Below are 14,782 nucleotides of genomic sequence, written 5' to 3'. Positions count from 1 at the left end.
TTACTTATGTCATATTATACATGCTTTATATGCCTTTTTAGTCCAGTCTTTGGCTCTATCCAGTTGATGTTGTTTACCTCTATTATAAGAGTTGGGCTTTGTTAGTCTGTTTAAAATGTAATACTTAAAATGTTAATGAAAACCTTATCTAAGTTGTCAAGTTTCATTTTCAAATTTGCAACAATAAATAATTAACTTTTAACAAATCCATATAAATGGTTTAAGTACTAAATCATTTGTAACATTAAACTGGTTTGTTTTAAATGAATCCTCATGTTGAAGACATTGGCTGTCAGGTGCTTTAACACAAGTTTGAGTCAGCTTGTATTGTTTCCCAATCACATCTCCCCGTCATTATTCCCATCATTAAAATAGATAAATTCAAATAAAAAAAACAATCAGAAAAACAATAAAAACAAGTATGCTGCCATATTGCTCCTATTACTGATACAATAAATGTTCGTATGTTTCTTAGATTTATGATCTTTTGATTTTCTTTTGTTTTAACAGTAAAGTGATAGTTTTCACTGATACTTACTGAACTTTAATCACGGGCAGCAGCTTCTGAAGAACCTTCAGTTTTTCAGCTTTATTGTTTTCTCCAGCAAATGTATTAATATCAAACTTCTCCAGACTCTTCTCTGATGTCAACAACACAAAAACTACAGCTGACCACTGAGATGAAGAGAGTCTGGCTTCACTTATTGTTCCAGATTTCAGATACTGTTGTATTTCCTCCACTAGTGACTGGTCACCCAGTTCATTCAGACAGTGGAACAGATTGATGGATTTCTCTGAAGTGTCAATGGTCCTGATCTTCTCCTTGATGTACTGAACTGTTTTCTCATTGCTGTCAGACCTTCTTCTTCTCAGTGTCATTAGTCCCTGAAGGAGAATCTGATGAGACTCCACTGACAAACCCAGAAGGAAGCGCAGGAAAAGGTCCAGATGCCCATTTTTACTCTGTAGAGCCTCATTCACGGCTCTCTCATGGAGCTCAGAAAATGAAACATATTCTGGTAAATCGAGTTTAGACCAGTTCTTAAACATTAGACAACAAATCTGGTTCAGAGACTGGGTCAAATACATTCCTGTTGTTGTTTGTGAAGCAGAGGTGCACATATAAAGCTGCTAGATGTTCCTGAACACTCAGATGAACAAAGCAGAAGACTTTCGCCTGATACAGGCCTGACTCCTCTCTGAAGATCTGAGTGCACAATCCTGAGTACACTGATGCTTCTGTCACATCAATGCCACACTCTCTCAGGTCTTTCTTATAGAAGATCACATTGCCTTTCACAAGCTGCTGAAAAGCCACTTTCCCCAGTTTGAGGATCATGTCTTCATCTGTCAGGTTCTTCTCATAGTCCTTCTCATGTTTTATGTTGGACTGAAGGATCAGGAAGTGTGTGTACATTTGAGTGAGAGTCTTGGGAATCTCTCCACTCTCTGCTTCACTCAACATCTTCTCTAGAACAGTGGCTGAGATCCAGCAGAACACTGGGATGTGGCACATGATGGAGAGGCTCCTTGATGACTTCAGGTGTGAGATGATTGTATTGGCCAGACTCTGATCACTGATCCTCTTCCTGAAGTATTCCTCCTTCTGTGGCTCATTGAAGCCTCGTACCTCTGTCACTCGATGGACACACTCAGAGGGGACGAGATCGGCTGCTGCTGGTCTAGAGGTGATCCAGATCAGAGCAGAGGGAAGCAAATTCCCCGCAATGAGGTTCGTCAGCAGTACGTCCACTGATTTCTTTTTGTTTACATCTCGTAGAGTCTCATTCCTTTGAAAATGTAAGGGAAGACGACACTCATCCAGACCATCAAAGATGAACAACACTTTATATTTGTCACTATATATTTCCATTTCTTTTGTTTCAGGGAAAAACACATGAAGAAGATCTGAAAGACTGAACCTTTTGCCCTTCATCAGATTGATCTCTCGAAAAGGTAGTGGAAATATGAGCTGGACGTCCTGATTCACTTTGCCTTCAGCCCAGTCTAGGATGAACTTCTGCACAGAGACTGTTTTTCCAATGCCAGCGACTCCCTTTGTCAGCACAGTTGTGATGGCTTTGTTTTGTCCAGGTAAAGGTTTAAAGATGTCATTGCATTTGATGGGTTTGTCCTCTGTTGCTGCTCTCCTGGATTGTGTCTCAATCTGTCTCACCTCATGTTCATTACAGATCCCTCCACTGTCACCCTCTGTGATGTAGAGCTCTGTGTAGATCTCATTCAGGAGTGTTGGGTTTCCCTGCTTTGCTGTTCTCTCATTCAGCGACTTAAACTTCTTCATCAGATTTGATCTAAATGTGTTGAGGACTTCATGGCTGTAAAATTAAAATAACATGGTATTACATAAGTTAAATATAAATGTAAAATGTTGTATTTGTTTACCTGTTTGTTTACTTTACCTGACACTAGCATCCCTGCTTTCATTAAAGTCCTGCAGTTGATTCATAGGCTGGTCATTCTTCTTACAGACGGGTTTTGTTACTGCTGATCTTTGTGGTGGGATTGACCTTAAACATCATGAAGAGAATCAAGAATCAGACACTCTGATATTGGTGGATTTGTTTTATATTACCTTAATAATTCACTGTCAATGCACTTATTATTAAATCAACTGCTCAAGGCCACAACTGTAATAATACTAAAAACAAAAACTATAAAAAAAAAAGTTTGTCAAGATAAACTTTGTGTTAGCTTGAGAAAGCTTTTTATATATGGTAAATATTATATTAAAATAATATATTATTGATTGATTGCTTATAATTTAACATCATCAGAGCTATTTTAATGGTGAGAATAAAAGTAGCAAAATATAAAGAGAAATAAACTAAAAACTAAATTTACAAAAGTTTTTAAACTAATTCAGCCTCACTTCATTAAATAAAATCTATTAATACGAATCAACAGAATAAAATCAGAGTCCTTGAGGAGTTAAAACCATCACATTCCGTTAAAATCTGCTTTAAAGATAGTGGACTCTGTCATAAGAGGCATAAAGGAGGATCTTCAACTGATAACAAAACCTTGTGCCTATTTGGCAATATGTGCAGATGATTTGGTCCCAGTGATTATCTGAGTAGAAACAATGTTTTCTACCAACAACAGGATTAATTTCATAAAGTTTAAAGATCAAATACGATGCGATTTCTTGTTTTCCTTTTTCTTTAGTGTGTTATGTAGCTGTTAGTGCAAGTATAAGATCTGCAGTTACAAACCTCAAAGAGTAAAACCTTAAGAGATATTCTTTATAAAAGTTAAGGCTCAGCCACACCTTCCTAAAACTCTTTGTTCAAACACGCCCCCACAAATCTACGTCAGTGTGTGGGGGCAGAGTTTCATAAATAAATGTATACGCAAAGAAAGAAGGTGTAACTTTTGTTCTCGCTGTATTATTGTTGCCGCCAGCGCCGCCATGTCGTGGAGACAGTGTTTTTCGCTGCGAAAGCCAAACTAATAGAGTTTGGCCTTCCAAAAGAGGACACAATTAGAAAACAATGCTTAAACTTTATTTACAACTGTTCCAGAACAGTACAACTAAAATATTCGACTGTGTGATGCGCAATTTTCAGAGGACTGTTTCCAGACCCTGCGAGAGTACAAGGCAGGCCGTGCACAAAGCTGATTCTAAAAAGTGGGGCAATTCCATATTTGCTTGTACATTCTGGCGCTTCTGACTCACACACAGCCTGTAAGTATGTTTTTTATATATTTTAAGAATTTGCTACTGACTATTCAAAAATCTCTTTCATTCAAATATTTAAATGTCTTTAAGAAATGTTATAGCCTACCTGAGATCAGTCTGTGTATCGTCATTCTTAAAATGTATTGGATGATCCATAGACCCGTCACTCCTCAAAGACACACAGCTGGGCGCTGGTTCTGATCTCTCCTGCTGAACTGAACTATAACAGAACAGATTTAATTAGTTTTTGATGATAATCATCATATGCAAGATCTTCATACTGTTTGGATGAAAAGCACTTGAGGAGGGTTTAGACATTGTTTTCAAGAAATTCATTTAAAACAGACATCTCTTTTATTATGGGCCTATAAAAGGTTATTTCATTTGGAAATATGTTCAGACGATATGGTCCCATGAATTGTCTGAGTAGAAACAATGTTGTAACTTTTGTTCTCGCTGTATTATTGTTGCCGCCAGCGCCGCCATGCAAAGATGATCGCTCATCTTGGACATCTGCATTTTCCGGATCAGAATCGGGCTCGAATTGATAAGGTAGTTCTGACATGATCACATGCCTTTATTGCTTCTGGAGCTGATGTTCCAAATATGGTAAGGGGCGAGACATTTCCGTCACACGCTTGAAGGGGTGGTTGATTATGATTTCACTTTTTTAACTTTAGTTAGTGTGTAATGTTGAAGACGAAGTCCTTAAAAAATGCTAATCAATGAATAGAAGATAACACATAAGCTACCTAAATTCATCAACTAACCATTCAGAAATGTACTGTTGCATTCTACATGTTGTCACTTCTTGAGTCTCTCCATTATTGTCTGACTCTGGTTTGAACATAAACATTGACATTTTCAGTGCATGTCTGTGTGAGGTAAAAGGATATAAAATATCTGTGGGGTATTTTGAGCTAAAACTTCACATACACACACTGGGGACATCAAAGACTTATTTTACATCTTGTGAAAAGAGCATTATACCACCCCTTTAAGGTTATCGGGCCAATCACAATGTACTGGCTAGCTGGCCAATCAGAGCACGCCACGCTTTTCAGAACGATGAGCTTTGTAAAAATCAACGCATTTCAGAAAGGCGGGGCATAGAGAAGCAACAATAATGTACAGTATGTGTAGAATAATGAGTATGTTTGTTTTTTAACCTAAAACCGCATAAACACATTGCATTACACCAAATAATGTTATTTTTAGAACCGTCATATGACCCCTTTAATTGTATTACATTGATACCATCTGTTGGTCATTTTTGGAGGAGTCATTTTGGAGGAGGTTATAATGGGTTTGAGGTCAGAATATAGAATAGGGTATTTTTTTGAGCTCTGAATATACATGTAAGGCCACAGCAGCACTGCTGCACATTACCTGCAATTCCACAACGCCCAGGTACCAACAAAAAGGACTACATTTAAAATGACCATTTAAAATGACCACAAAAGTTGGGTGTTTCAAATAATATAAGCATCTCTTTCAATAAAATGCTATTTATCTGATTCCAAGCCATGAAATTGGAACACTCATAGATATGTCTCTCTTGCATCAGGTGAAGACAATGTCTATTATGAATATCATAAATACAAAATACAAAACACTGTCTTTAAGAAATGTTGTAGCCTACCTGAGATCAGCCTGTGTATTGTCATTCTTAAAATCTATTAGATGACCCATAGACCCGTCACTCCTCGAAGACACACAGCTGGGCGCTGGTTCTGATCTCTCCTGCTGAACTGAACTATAACAGAACAGATTTAATTAGTTTTTGATGATAATCATCATATGCAAGATCTTCATACTGTTTGGATGAAAAGCACTTGAGGAGGGTTTAGACATTGTTTTCAAGAAATTCATTTAAAACAGACATCTCTTTTATTATGGGTCTATAAAGGGTTATTTAATATATTTATTTAATGTATTAATTTAAAGTACCTGCAAACTGGAGAAAAATCTTCAACTCTGGATGTTTGTGTGTCATCCATGATGAAGCTGAACAGTTGAAACAGTCTGATCTCCACTGACACTGGATGTAAATGACGAACAAACACTAAACTAAAGTAATTAAACTTAATTAAACATCTTTATCAATGATCTGATCATGAGAGTTGGAGGTAAATAGATAATGACATCGATGCGTTCACTCAAAAAAGTAATTTGAAAAATCATCACATAGCCTAACTTACAGCACAATACACAAAAGAAACCCTGTTCCTTTACTACAGGATGAAAAATGTCAAACACGTCCTTTCAGAAAAAAAGTATTAATGTGGACGTCACCTGTAAAGGGCCTCAAGACATAAAAAGTCCCCTTGATCCATATTTAGTCTAGATATCCAACCGATTCACAAACTCCTCCATCTTTTCCATCAAGTAGCTAGTACACACATTCCTGTCTACGGTTTTATAAAAGTTTCTGTGAAATACTTACTACTATTTTGTATCGGAACTTAGGAATCGACTGTCTGATTACATGGCGAAACATCAGCTTCCCCAGAGCCCGTCTACGGAGAGCCTGTCCACTCCCTATTAAGCCCTATTGTACCGAATTTTGGTTGTAGTACCACCAGAGTTCCACTGGGGGCGCTCGCCATGAGTGCAAAATGAATGGGAGTCAATGGGGCTAGACGGCTAAATTTGTCTCTTTCACCCGATTGCCGTTGAGAAATCTCAGATGTGATTGTAGATTTTGCAAGTTCAACATGGGTTTTAGGTCGAAAGTTGAATGAACGAGTACTTATGTCGTTTTGATTTCTTACAGGTTGAGTTGTTGTTGCCCATAACACGCTAGCATTCTGACGTCATTGACATTTTGAAAGACTTTTTTAAATCAAATAAGTGACTCTAAAAAATCTAACACCCAGCAATGTGTAATTTCTTTGCATCTCCTTTCGAATACAACATTCAAATTACTAGACAAAAAATTATATCCTGAGAAAAGTGGATTTTGAGGGGTATACCGCCATTGACCTCCATTCATTCTGCACTCGTCCTGTGAGCGCCCTCATATGGAATCAGAGTGGAACTGCAACCAGTTCAGAAGCCGGAAGTGTAGTGAGAGTGAAACTTCTCGCCATATTAGACATTCTCTGGCTTCCCTTTCAAGGGAACTCGAGCTGCGTCGAGACGCGGTGGGAACGCCCTGCGTGATTGCGTCGTGAAGCACGTGTATAACCAGTCCAATGGAAAGACGAGACGTAATAGGCGGGTGAGATGGTGCTCGATGCAGAGCCAAATGGGAGGAGCTAGAGCTCGAGCTCCCCCTTTTCTGGAGCTCCAGCTCCACCTTGCTAAATTTAGTGAGCGGGGATTCGCTGCAGCGTCAAATGGGAGGAGCTAGAGTTCTAGCTCACCCTTGCTGGATCTAGTGCGAGTTCAACCGTGATGGAGGAAGGACAAGTTTGTTTTGATGCGCAAGATGCTGGCATACATCATATTGTATTTTTCTCTAATATTTGTCGTGATTGATTAAATATTTATCGTTTCTGTGACAAACGCGTAAAAACACCTAATAAGAACATTGCTCACACTGTGTGTGTTTCTAAAAACGGTTGAAACGTATCTAAGTAGCCTATTATTTTATCTTTATAACGGTTTCGTTGTTTTCCTCACTTTTAAAGCTGCTTTGGACAAAAGCGTCTGCTATGATTATGTAAATTACTAGACTTAAAAGGCAATGTGAAAGCTTAGATAGTGCACCCCTATTTATTTTTTGTCCACCGCATTTACGTGTGTGTTATTTGTGAATTAATCTAAATCATCTGATTAATTTATGAAATAAAAAATAATAAGACTAGGTACCTAATCTGCCCTTTTTGTAGAAGTAAAAGCATACTCCAACAGGCCAGTTGTAATTATTATTATTTTTAATTATATGTAGTTATTTTTAAATTAATTAAACTAAAGAAATAAGAAATAAAAATTTCTCAAATAAAAATGTATATTTACTGTACCAAACACCACTTTCAATACACAATAGTCACCATACTTTATTAAACAACACTTTATTGGAGGACAAAGCATAAAGTTGATAAAGTAGCATAAAGAAAAATGAGATTCAAGATAAATAAAAATGTGTCTTCAAAAATACGTTAACATCATATGAATCCATTCACAGCTGCTGAAGCCACAAAACGAGTGCCAGAGAATCATATTCAGTCACCTACAGAAAACAGATTTGATATTGTGTTGGAAAATAATGATTCATTATCACAGCTAAACTGGTTTCTTGCTCTTCCCTGTACGTCTCTATCATGTTCGTGTTCTTCTTCCTCGTCTAAACAGTTTGTTCAGTTGAAGAACAGAAGATGTGATCACTGATGTGGTGTAGCTTTTTCTCAACCAGAGGAAGAAGTCTCAACATCCCATTGTCAGGCGTTCTCCAGTGCTGGTCTGAAAGTAAAACAAAAAACACAAACCATTCAAATGAAGTTGTTTAATGGACAGTCGGGTCAGCTTATGTTCTGCGTTATTTAAAGCAGTGATGGTTTACTCTGGCCCTCAGCGTCCACTGTCCTGCAGATTTAGCTCCAACCTCAAACCCTCCTGCCTATTGTCTAGAAGTAAACCTGAAGACTTTGGTTCAAATTTTCAGATGTGCTCGATTAGGGTTGGAGGTTAACTCTTAATTAACCTCAAAAAGTAGAATGCAAAGGGCCAGAGTTGCCTGTTCCTTACATAAATTTACAAAGCAGCAGTCAGTACATTATATAATATACACATTGAAGTGTTATATATACACATTTAGCTCCTAAACTCTGGAATGGCCTTCCTGATATTGTTCGAGGCTCAGATTCGCTGTCCCAGTTTAAAACTAGATTAAAGACGCATCTCTTTAGCCAAGCATTCACATAATACTTACCTTTTATACTACAGTTGAATCAGATTGAATGCATTAATATTAGGAACAGCAGCTACGCTAATTATTTCCCATCTGCTTTTCTGTTATCATCTCGGGACGCTAGTCCCGAGGTAAATAGAGTACGTCAGCTCCAGTTTGTATCCAGCCTCTCATGGAAACTTCAGATGCCCCAACACCCATGCAGAGACGACTCGAAGCCCGTGAGGAGACGACTCCACGCCCGTGAGGAGACGACTCGACGCAGGCGATATGTTATGCCCTAAATTAATGCATGATTAACTAACTGTATTTTTCTATGTACCTTTTTTTGAAATGCACTTTCTGTAAAGCTGCTTTGAGACAATATGTATTGTGAAAAGCGCTATACAAATAAATTTGAATTGAATATAGTATTGCAGCACATAATATAAGCGAAGTACTGAACAAAAACAGTTATATCAACAGCAACCTATTTTAAAAGATTTTTAAGAAAGGCATGGTCTCTTTTGAGCCTTTGCCAGTGATGCTTGATTTCTTTCCAGACAACATACTCTTCTGTGAATTGTTTCAAGAGCTTCACTTGGTCAAACACCAAGTGATAACCTGTACAATGTAAAATTGTCAACATCACAGTAAATTGACCGGTGTTGATTTTCCAGTGTTACAATAAAGTGTTAAAATAAAGTGTTGAATCAACACTAAACAGATTGGGTTTAACACCAGAAGTGTCCGTTTTAAATAAGAGTTGGTGTCATTTTGCGTTGTTGCAAACATAACTCTCTTTTAGAGTTAACCAAGCCACACCTCCGTTTACGTGCAACCGTCGTTTTGACTGAACCAGAGTCCAGACCACATGCGAACGCCATTTTACTTGTGGAAGAGTCAAGCGTGGGGTAAGTCTAATACTTTAACTTGATAGTAATACAGATAAATCAGACTGTAAATTGATTTCAATGTATACAGTTTATTTTTTATTTATATTTTGATTTTTGCCAATGTCATGCCACTTTATAAATGATGTAAAGGTAGTAAAGCCTCGATTAAGCTTAGTTTTGTCTATCATCACGTCTCACGCACTGTAATTGTTTTTATGCACGTTCACAGGCATTTTCTTTCTGAGCACACTCGACAAAGCCTAAAGTTTTGCGCGCGCGAAGCACAGGCCATTTTACAAGGTGAACTGTTGAATTTCTAGAGTGTTCTACCAAGTAAAGTTAAATTGGCCTATCAGGAAGATCACTGGACTAAAACTAATTGTTATGATTTTAATTTGAATATTCTTTCGTTGACCGTGGTTCTGTGATAGTCGTGGTTCTGAACTGTGGTAACGTTAAGTTTATCATGTTGTGAAATGATTGATCTGCGTGGTATTATTTTCTGCCAAATATGGGTGTCAAACGCAATTAATTTAAAATTTTGTAGTGAATTAAAGCTCTCAGTTGCCTTTTAAGGAACGAAATCCAGTAATATTTGTTAGTGTTCACTCTAACACTGTGTGGAACACTAGTCGTGAAATATAGGTAACGTTAGAAATAAGGCACAGCTCTTCACTCATCTCCCTAGGGCTGAAAAATGTAGTCGACATTATCGATAAACGTCAAAAGAGATATTGTCGACAGATATTTTCAACTAATAACGCCTGCAATAACGCGGTTTAACCATTGGGACGCTGTAGTGCAAGGCTGTATTGCAGCTGATGCAATAGAAGATGGCGGTTGAAGCTTTTAATGGTGCTGCTTTATTTAATATAGATTTGTGAGGCCAAGATGGCGGCGGTGTCGGTGGTAGTGTTTCTTTGCTCTTCAGGGAAATAAAGGTGAAGTGGTGATATAACCTATTAATCGGACTGGTGATAACGTGAAAAAATACGTGAAAACGTTATATGATTCTGATTTGACATCTTTATGCATGGGAAAAAGAGGCAAGAAGAAAGTTAAACAAGTTTGGCTTGACACCATGTCTTCCGACGCATCTGGCTCAACTGATCAATTTGAGAATTCAGCATCAGCCTTGAGTAGTGCTGGATTTAAACTTAAGAAAGATACCGAATCACAGTGGTTTGACATGTCCAAATTTCGACAATGAGGTTGTTGTCACATCCCTCTCGGATACTCCTCAGAGGCCAGCTGCTAAAAAAACTAAACGCGCAGAATCTAACGTTAGTGGAAACGGGAATGAGAATGTCTTGGCGGCTATTCGTGAGCTTGATTCTAAATTAGACAAAACGTTCCAGAAGATTTCGGCGATTGAAACTACCACCGAGGCAACTTCCAAACAAGTCAAAAGTCTAACAGCGACGGTACAACAGCTTATTTTGGATGTTGGCGTGCATAAAGAGGCTCTCGATCATATGGAATCTGAGGTCCACGCTCTGAGAAAGGAAAACAAATCACTGAAAGCAAGTGTACAGGAGTGTAGACGTTACAGTTGGCGATGGTTTCTAAAGTTGCACGGCGTTGCGGAAAAAGACAATGAGGATGTCCGAAGTGTGGTCCTCAACATCTTAGGGAAGATTGCTCCTGGAGTCGGAGACGGGCTACAGGACAGTGTCGATGTCGTTCATCGTCTGGGTCCGAAGCGGACGGATGGAAAGACCAGATCGATCATAATTCTCTTCTCACAGCGCCGCATTCGTGACATCATTTGGAGTGCTGCTAAAGCTTGCAAGTTTCTAACTGACAATAAACTGCGTCTCTCGGAGCCGCTGTCTCCTGAAGATAGAGCAGCGCGGGATAAGCTGTGGCCTCTTGTGAAGAAGGCAAGGGAGGAGAGCAAGAAGGCAACCTTTCGCAACTCATTTGCTTTGATTGATGGGAAACAAATCTTCTATGCTGATGTCGTGTAAGCCAAGCTGCTGCTCGCACTGGTTACTTTTCTCATGCAAAAATCGAAAAGATGAAACTTGACGACTAACAATATAAACTGTGCAAAAACGTTTAAGTTGTGCACAAATAGGAACTATTTTTGTTCTTCTTTAATTATTGTTACCTTTACTATTAATCTCCTTATTTGTTTATCACCTCGATAACATGTGCTTTGGTTATTATCCACCTCTCCCTTTACATTCTGGTAGCTAGTCTAAAGAAAGTAACTTTTTTGTTGTTTTTTCTCATTTTGTTTAGGGGTTCTTGTTATGGAGTATTCGTTTAACTCCTTGTCGGTTGTAACTTTAAATGTTAGAGGTTTGCGGGACAATCTGAAAAGAAAAGCAATTTTTTTGTTTTGTAAAAGAAGTGCAGCTGATCTTATCTTTCTTCAAGAAATTAATTCAGGGGAAACAGATGTAAAATTTTGGAGAACGCAATGGGGAAGCTCAATTTTCTTTAGCCATGGCAGCAGCCACTCGGCTGGGACTGCTATAATGTTACATAGATTTAAAGGGACTGTATTAGAAACAGTATGTTCTGATGAAGGCAGATGGGTTTGTGCTGTAATTAAACAAGATAACGCCACCTTTATAGCTTGTTGTGTATATGGACACAACTCTCGTGCATCCAATAGAGTAATGTTCTCTCTAGTGGACAAGCTTAAAAAGTTACACAAAAAATATAATAATGTTTATTTTATTTTGGGGGGAGATTTTAATGAATGTATGGACGATCACCTGTATAGATACCCCCCCTAGACTTGATAGCAGGATGAATAATGATCAAATTTTTTCCCTGTGCTCCGATCTCTCTCTTACTGATGCATGGCGGTTCTTTAATCCTTCTACAAAAGATTTTACCTGGTCCAATAGAAGTTTATCTCTTAGATCTAGGATTGACTTTTTTCTAATTTCATCTTCTATCCTTAAATATGTAAAAGATGTTTCTCATGTCACTGCCCCCTTATCAGATCATAAATTAGTTGCAATAAAATTGAGTGACATCAATGATAACCCGAGAATGAGGGGCTATTGGAAACTTAATAATACCTTGTTACAAGACAAACAATTTAATAATAGTATCATCAATCTTACCAAAGAATTATTTACCGGATCAACCAGAGATTATAAAAAAAAACTGGGAGTTCTTTAAATATAAAGCTAGATATATTGCAGTTAAAAGAAGTAAGGAACTTAAAAATATTAAACATAAAACCGATTCAGAGTTGGTTAATAGACTTAATGTTTTACTAGCTAAAGATAAGATTACAGAAGAAGAAGATATGGAAATAAAAAAAATGTAATCTGGAATTCGACAGAACTTATTTAGAGATGGCCAAAGGTGCATATATTAGATCTCGAGCGAAATGGCTTGAGGAGGGGGAGAAGAATTCTAACTATTTTTTTGCCCTGGAAAAAAGAAACGGTCAGAGGAAAGCTCTTTCAGCGCTTAACATCGATGGAGTTACCTCTAAAGACCCTAAAGAAATATCAGAATTTGTTAGCAAATTTTACAGCAATCTTTATACATCTGAATTTAACTATGACAGCTGTGAGAAATGTATTAATACAATTAAACACCGTATACCAATTATTGATCGTGAGTTTAGTCGAATTTGTGACGCTGATTTGTCAATAGAGGAAATTAATCAAGCTCTGCACTCAATGAAAATAGGTAAATCCCCTGGTATTGATGGGCTTTCAGTAGAATTCTATCTTCACTTTTGGGAGTTTATTAAATTGCCTTTATTTCATATGTATAAGGAATGCATCAGTCAGGGAGAGATGACCTCTACAATGAAACAGGGAGTTATGTGTGCACGCATGCGCGGAGTTGAGTAGACGGTGAGGACACTGAGCTCTGACAATTAGTCTAAATATCGTGCAGTGTGGTGCTTAACTTACGGCAAGAGTGACCAAAATATAAGTTTGCCACCAATAAAGACTCTATGCTGTGTTATGTCTCCTAAGAAGTCTAAAGTACAGCCGAAACAAGGTGAAGAAGCGTCTCAGCAAGTGGGAGCAAGTAACATGGCGGGTGAGGAGTGTAACGTGCTGGAGCTTCCAGCCCTCATACGTAATATAATGCGAGAGGAGTTGAACGTGGTGGTGGATAAACTAAATAACCTCGCGAAAGACATATCTTTCTGCACACAAAGGCTTGGTGAAGTTGATGTGACAATGTCGAACTTTGATTCACGTGTGACAAAGCTGGAGACTGTGTGATGGACTTATTAAGGCCAACGAGGAGTTGAAAGGTAAAGCCGAGCGAATTGGAAATGTACAGTCGCAAATACAATGTGCGTGTATTTGGCCTGACGAATGAGATAGAAAAAGGGAATCCGACCAGCTACATGTCTGCTTTGTTTGAGGATTTATTTCAAGATAAACTACGGGGGGAGCCACAGGTGGAGATGGCCCGCAGGGTTGGACCGGTTGGGAAAGGTGCAGCTCGAGTGATGATTGTACGTCTTCACAAACTCACAACGAGAGAAGAGATCATAAAAATCGCCAAGAAAGAGGGAGTGCTACAAGTACGAGGGATGAAGTTAAGGATTTTTCCAGATCTCACTACAGAAATGGCAAAAAAACGTGCAGGATTTCATGAAATAAGGAGTAAATTGAAGGACGCAGGGGTGAGACATGGCATAATTCATCCAGCGACGCTGATAATAACATTTAAAGGAGAGACTAAGAAGTTCACAGAACGCAGTGCAGCAGAAGTGTATGTAAAGACCATAATCGATACTGGATTGAATGTTAGGGATTAGATCGGATAAACTATAAGGTCATATGATAACAGATAAAATGGACTATAAGTTAAACACTGAATTTAAGAGTGATTTTTCTGTTAAGCTAATTATGATGTGGGCAAGGTAAATAGAAAATGAATTTCAAATTTTGGTTAAGCTTGATTTTAAAAGTTTTTGTTCTTGACCACATTGCTAAGATTTAGTTTAGGAAAATGAATAATTTGTCATGAGCAAGCGTTGCTCTACTGATGTATTTTGTTTATTTCATTACAATGCAGAAGATATTTGTGTGTGTGTGTGTATGTGTGTGATGTGTGAGTGGTTGGATGTTATATTTGCATTAATGAGAGCTCAATGTAATACTACAGGCATGAGTATTGATGGACAAACATGTGTTAGATGGTTGAAAAATATTTTTTGGTACAAAAAGGGATGTTTGAAATAGCTCATTTGAATATCTGTAGTTTAAGGAATAAAATAAATGATATCTCAGAAATATTACAGAATTATAATTTCGACATATTAGCCATTTCAGAAACACATTTAGACTCAACTATTAATAGTACTGTATTGAATATAGATGGCTATAATTTATATAGGCAGGACAG

The 14,782-nt window shown here is 37.9% G+C and overlaps 1 protein-coding gene and 1 pseudogene across 2 annotated transcripts in view; both read right to left on the bottom strand.

Moving 5' to 3' along the window:
- Window positions 1-14,782, bottom strand: part of LOC309510281 (NACHT, LRR and PYD domains-containing protein 3-like) — a 359,584-nt gene that overhangs the window by 106,813 nt on the left and 237,989 nt on the right. The gene's annotated exons all lie outside the window — the stretch shown is intronic.
- On the bottom strand, window positions 209-5,877 carry LOC309510282 (NLR family CARD domain-containing protein 3-like; annotated as a pseudogene). Its single transcript, XR_014211635.1, has 4 exons — window positions 5,343-5,877; window positions 3,807-3,920; window positions 2,421-2,528; window positions 209-2,336 (listed from the first exon to the last, which is right to left on the bottom strand). The product of XR_014211635.1 is annotated as an NLR family CARD domain-containing protein 3-like (transcript).

Source organism: Leuciscus leuciscus (genome assembly GCF_965113295.1).
Source record: "Leuciscus leuciscus genome assembly, contig: SUPER_11_unloc_8, whole genome shotgun sequence".
NCBI classification, from domain to species: domain Eukaryota; kingdom Metazoa; phylum Chordata; class Actinopteri; order Cypriniformes; family Leuciscidae; genus Leuciscus; species Leuciscus leuciscus.
The sequence above is the reverse complement of the archived record's forward strand: the minus strand, read 5'-3'. Positions and strand labels throughout refer to the sequence as shown.